Genomic DNA, 6066 nt, shown 5'->3' on the forward strand with positions numbered 1-6066 from the left:
GACACCGAAACAGCCAGTGAGGATGAATGGGGGATCCTTCTTTCCTCCATTCATCCTCATCCTCCTCATCATCCAGTGACATGTCTGGGGGCTAGCGTAGCGTAAGCTGCCCCCCAGACACGTCTTTTCCGCCAGTACCGTCCCAATAAGAGATCACGGTATAGCGTGAAATTCTACAAACTCTGTGAGCGTACCTCAGGGTACACTTACAGATCCAGGGTACGTGCATACTGCGGAATGGCGAAGGATAACCCTTTGTGCATTCCGCAGCTGGCACCCGCCGGCGGACTGATGCGGGCGTATGTCTCTACCCGTGTCATAGACTCCATTCTATGCACGGGCGGATTCCGTCGTCCATCCAAAGAATGAACACGTTGGACAGAGAGCGGAATCCGCCCGTGCATAGAATAGAGTCTATGACACGTGTGGAGACGCGCGCCTGCATCAGTCCGCCGGCGGGTGCCAACTGCGGAATGCACGAAGGGTTATCTGTCGCGATTCCGCAGTGTGCACGTACCCTTAGAGTGTATGTAGGAAGGGACACCCGAATCCAGCGCCCAGATGCCCCCTCCCCCCCCCATCCTCGGAGTTACTGGGAAGATCGTCCGGGAACTGATCTTCCCACTGCTGGATAAAGGTCACCACCTGTACGGGGATAAGATTTATACCAGCACCCCCCTCCTCTGGTCTCTCGCTGCCCGAGCTACTGTAGCTTGCGGCACGATCCGAAATATCAGAAGCAGTAATTGAGCCCTAATATTTAGCAGCCATGGAGCGGACCCAGCGCTTCTGGATATGAAGGACCCCGGATCGCACCAGGACAACATTTTCCAGGTGACGTCCCCCACACTGGAAAACAGGAGACCCCAGAAGAAGTGCAGAGTGTGGTGTAACAGGGGGATCAGGAAGGACACCATTTTCCAGTGTGACACCTGTCCTGATCCCCCCGGCCTCTGCATACTGGATCGCTCCAAGGCGCACCACACGTCACTGGGGTTCTACATTATCTAAATTCTGTCCCTTATTCCTATTTCATGGGTCACGTGGATCCGGGGATTATTCTGATCGCCATTATGGAGTCGGGAAGGAATTTTTCCCCTGTGATGAGGCTACTGTCGTCTGCCTCACGAGGGTTTTTTTGCCTTCCTCTGGATCAACACAGATTGAATTTGATGGACACCTGTCATTTCCAACCTTATAAACTAATAATTGGCCTAATACCCCCAAATAAGTTAGAATTGTCCCTTTTCCTTAGCTAAGTAGGTATGGCCGCCATTCCCATTAGAGGATGCCATGATGCAATTACAAAGCCTCTGTGCGGCCAGGACAGTAGAAACCCCCCACAAGTGACCCCGTTCTGGAAACTACACCCCATAAGGAATCTAACAAGTGGGGCAGCGGGGATATGGCCCCCTGGTGACGGCCACATTTGGGACGTGAAATGAAAAAAATTGTATTTTTTATTTTCTCGGCACATGTTCTACGTAAGTGCCCGTCACCAGTGGGGTCCATATCCTCACTGCACCCCTTGTTAGATTCCTTATGGGGTGTAGTTTCCAGAATGGGGTCACTTGTCGGGGGTTTCTACTGTCCTGGCAGCACAGGAGCTTTGTAATTGCGACGTGGCCTCCATCCTCCATTCCAGCCTCTAAATGGCGCTCTGTCCCTTTGGTGACTTGCCCTGTGCCCATATGGCACATTATGCCCACATGTGGGGTATTTTCGTACTCAGGGGACGCTACCATACACGTTTTGTGTTCATTTTCTTTTTTAACCCCTTGTGGAAATGGAAAAAAATCAAGGCTAGACCAACATTTAGTGTAATTTTTGTAAAATTTTTACTCTAAATCATTAATCTTGTCATGATTTTTTCATTTTCACAAGGGGTTAAGGCCGGTTTCACACGTAGTAACAGTGCGGGCGTTAAAATTTCTGTCCCGTACATCTCCGGGTGGTCTGGCGGCTGTATTTGAAAACCACTTACGGTCTTATCGTAAGAGTCCGGCCGTAGTGTCATGATGTGTCTTGGCTTGTTTGGCCCCGCTCAAAAGCATGTATTTGATTCATGAATCTGCCCCCGGGCCAAATAAGCACACCCACATCCCTATAAAATCTCCGCCCACTCGCGAAGTACGCCCATATGCTTGTAGTGTTTTGAATGCCAAAAAAATAAAAAAAAAGATGTCTGATGGCGCTAATAATGCGCCCTATGGGCCAGCCCGGCGTATGAGGCTGCGCCGCAAGCACCAGCTCGTGGTGCTTTCGATCCTGTGGAAGATGCGTAATTATTACCAGCGTTTGTGTGTAAGTCTCTATATATTTTTTTTTTTTTTTTTTTTAAAGCTTTATGTAACTTATTTCAAACTAGCCTTACAAACTGTTTAGGCTTATAATCCGTAAAACATTGATTTAAATGTATTGTTTATGCAAGCTCCCTTAAGTACTGTTGACCAAAGGTCCTTAAATGCAACTGTGTAATAATTTGTGACTAATTGAGATGTCTTAAAAATAATAAATTTAATTTTTTAAAATTCTTCTCAGAGGCAAAAAGACGCAGAGCAGCGCCGTCTGCAGGAGGTGGGACGGCGATATTGGGTCCACCCCATCAATGTTCGGAGGGAGACCCGGGGCCACATTGGTTGCCTGTATGATGATTTGCGACGGTAATGTCGATTTGAATACATCAAAGTCGTCAAATCTTTGAATGTATATTGCAAATGTAAAGGTTACTGTCCACAAATGTTTACCCCAAAGTCCATAATTTTATTATGTTTTTTTGTTTATCCTTACAACGTTTGATGTTAATTTCAACATTTGTAAACCGTATGACATCTTCCTATGATGTGTGTTTGTGTGTAATATTAGTGATCAATATTTTTCTTAATTTGTTGCAGACATCCTGACAAGTTCCAGGACTTCGTGCGCCTGCCTATGGAGGCCTTTGATAATTTACTTTCCATTTTGACCCCACATCTCCAGAGACAGGACACCTACATGCGGAAATCCATCCCTCCTGTGGGACGTCTGCTCATAACGTTAAGGTGAAGATGCTTTATTTTAATGCGAACTATTTGTTCATGTAATTGTAGTTAAATCTAATATAGTGTTAAAATATGTAATAATTTAATATGTAGCTGAATGTGAAATAGAATCATAAAATACTATTTTTCATTTTTCACAGATTCTTGGCGACAGGGGAGAGTTATGTATCGTTGCACCTCCAATTCAGGGTTGGTACGTCCACCATCTCTGGAATTGTGAGGTGCACGTGCGCCGTGATCTGGGAGCATTTGCAGCCCATCGTGATGCCCAGTCCGACCCGGGAGATTTGGTTGCAGTCAGCAGCAGGCTTTCAGTCTGTGGCCAATTTCCCCAACTGTATAGGGGCGGTTGATGGTAAGCACATACGTGTGAAGCAACCACCGCGATCAGGATCACAGTATTTCAATTATAAGAAATTTTTTTCTGTGTCCTGATCGCGGTTGTTGATTCCACGTATCGTTTCCTTGCCATCGACGTCGGCTCCTATGGCAGTACTGGGGACTCCCGGGCGCTACTGAGATCAGAGTTTGGGCGGCGCATACTCTTAGATCACGTGACTCTACCTCCTCCCACTCCTCTTCCGGGTACCACGCATCCCGCTCCATTCGTCATGGTAGGGGATCAAGCCTTCCCTTTACTCAACAACCTGCTGCGCCCTTACCCACGGAGAGGGCTGGATGAACGGGGGAGACTATTTAACCGGAGGCTGAGCCGGGCACGTAACTTCGTGGAGTGCGCCTTCGGGATCATGACTAGTCAGTGGAGAGTGTTTACCACTGCCCTGCAGTTGAAATTGGCCACAGTTGACATGGTCATTAAAGCTGCCTGTGTTCTCCACAACTACCTTCGGGACTATGCTCCCACCCCGGAGGTGAACGTGGAGACACTGCCAGCTTTTAGTGCCCCTATCAACTATGGCCAAGGGAGACAACTCAACCGCGGGATAGTGGTCAGGAACCTCTTTGCTGACTACTTCATGACTCCTGAAGGCGCCGTGCCCGTGCCCCTTTCACAGCCTCCCTTATGAGCCACGGCCACAGGACTGATGTTTTCCCGCATGTATGTCACCTGTCTCTGGGATGTGTGTTTTTTTTATTTTCTTTTGTTGTTTGAACCCGATGTATTGGTTGATATTTAATTTTCATTCTCTTTTTACTAAAACAAAAAATATATTTTCTTATTCGACTAAACAATGTGTCTGCCTTTTCAATGTATGTAAAACATGTTGTGTGTTCCCACATAGTAGTGTTCGAAAATACACATTACCTCACTCGATATACTACTGGCCAGTAATTATCGAGCATGGTCACATCATGCTAATGTTAATTGTATAGTCCTTTGAACCTAGTGTGCTGAAAGATTGATGTGATCAAACATGTGCATTTCCTATGGAGTGACCAGCAGGGTGCGCACTATATGTCTAACTTTCTAGTGTGGGATATGTAACAGGATCTGATATCTTCTAGTGCCACAGTCCATCTCACTTCTTAACAATCACTATTAACACACCACATATATCCCTCCACACATCACCCAGGTGCGCCAGCTGGATGTGGTCTACTTAGGTTGCGGTTCAAAAATATTATTTTATCATCCATTTTTTTTCTGTAAAACACAGAAGAGTGTATTCAAAGATTAGAAATCTCGCTCTTTACTTGATCACCTGTTCCTTGTCTACAGTCATCTCCTGGATTTCTTATCCAAAATCCATCACATCAATCTGCCAGTGTAAACGCTACATTATGTAGTTTATTGTGTGTACGTTTATATATCCTCCACTTTGTACATAATGACCACATGCTGGATGTCCTGCAGGAGGAGATTTCTACTACCATCGGACATAGAGCTCTATGTGGAAATGATAGTGTCATGATAATAACATTAATGTCCCAAAATATGTTAGTGCTCATCACAAGCCTCTCCTGCTCTGCCCACTTCCTGCCTTGGCCACAGATGTCAGCAATAGAGCAGGCTCAGACCTCAAAAAGAAGGAATCGCAGCATTCACTACATCTTCGCTAGTGGCTTCACAATACGTGTATTTCACTCAGTATAGCTAACAAAAACAGCAGTGGATTCTAAACACCCAAAGGATCTCGACACAATGTTGTAATGTTGTGGATGTGCGCCATTAAAACACTAAATAAGGAAATTTCCTAATAACATCCATTCTTAGAAAAAAACTTAGCAATATTTCACTTTAAATGGCGCCACAGCCACTCTATTTCTACATTGTGTGAACACAGCCTTTGTGTTTTTAAGCCACTACTGGTTTTGTTAACAATACTGACCAAAATATACTGACTCAAATACACGTATGTGAACCTACTACGAACATGTAGTGAATGTTGCGATTCCTTGTTTGTCATGTATGACAGTGCTCTCTGCTGCCATCTGTGGCCAAGGCAGGAAGTGGCCACAGCAGGAGAGTGTTGGCCCTGATAAATGAAATACTTAACTACATTATAATATTTCCTATCATGACACATTCATTTTAACACATACAGCAATGTCTCACATATGATTAGAAATATTCTCCTGAAGGACATCCAGCATGTGTTCATTTTCTACTAACGTAAAGCATACAACAAAATTTTATAAGACACAATAGCAACATTCAATACAGCTTTCTATGCAAACAAAGTCCACTAAGTATTTTTGAAGCGTATTTCGTAGTTCCTTAGTGGCAGTCAATAATCATTTGTTTTTTTAACCCTTAAACACTAAAAACATAAACAAGTAAAAAATAAGATTTCGGGAACAACAAGATATGTCGCAATGGATTTATTACATGTCAAAAAAATAAAACATTCACATGATAGTGTGTGTGGGTGGATGTGGGCGAGGGTTGTGTGGAGACTACTTTGGACCATGTTGACAGAAGTTAGAATAGTGTGCAGAGGCAATAGTGTGGGCAATATGTGAAGGACACAGCCAGCCTGACTGTATTCTGGCACCACAAAAATAAAAGGGACATCCCAATCCCCCCAAGCTGTTATTGTCATCCCTAGCTAATGTGATGCAG

The 6066-nt window shown here is 44.7% G+C and overlaps 1 long non-coding RNA gene across 1 annotated transcript; it reads left to right on the forward strand.

The window, feature by feature from the left end:
- Positions 1–2613: 2613 nt before the first annotated feature.
- On the forward strand, positions 2614–3430 carry LOC138775814 (uncharacterized). The gene is made up of 3 exons (XR_011360655.1): positions 2614–2663; positions 2895–3041; positions 3182–3430. It is a non-coding gene; the product is annotated as an uncharacterized lncRNA (long non-coding RNA).
- Positions 3431–6066: the final 2636 nt, after the last annotated feature.

This window comes from Dendropsophus ebraccatus, unplaced genomic scaffold (assembly GCF_027789765.1).
Source record: "Dendropsophus ebraccatus isolate aDenEbr1 unplaced genomic scaffold, aDenEbr1.pat pat_scaffold_2100_ctg1, whole genome shotgun sequence".
Classification (NCBI taxonomy): domain Eukaryota; kingdom Metazoa; phylum Chordata; class Amphibia; order Anura; family Hylidae; genus Dendropsophus; species Dendropsophus ebraccatus.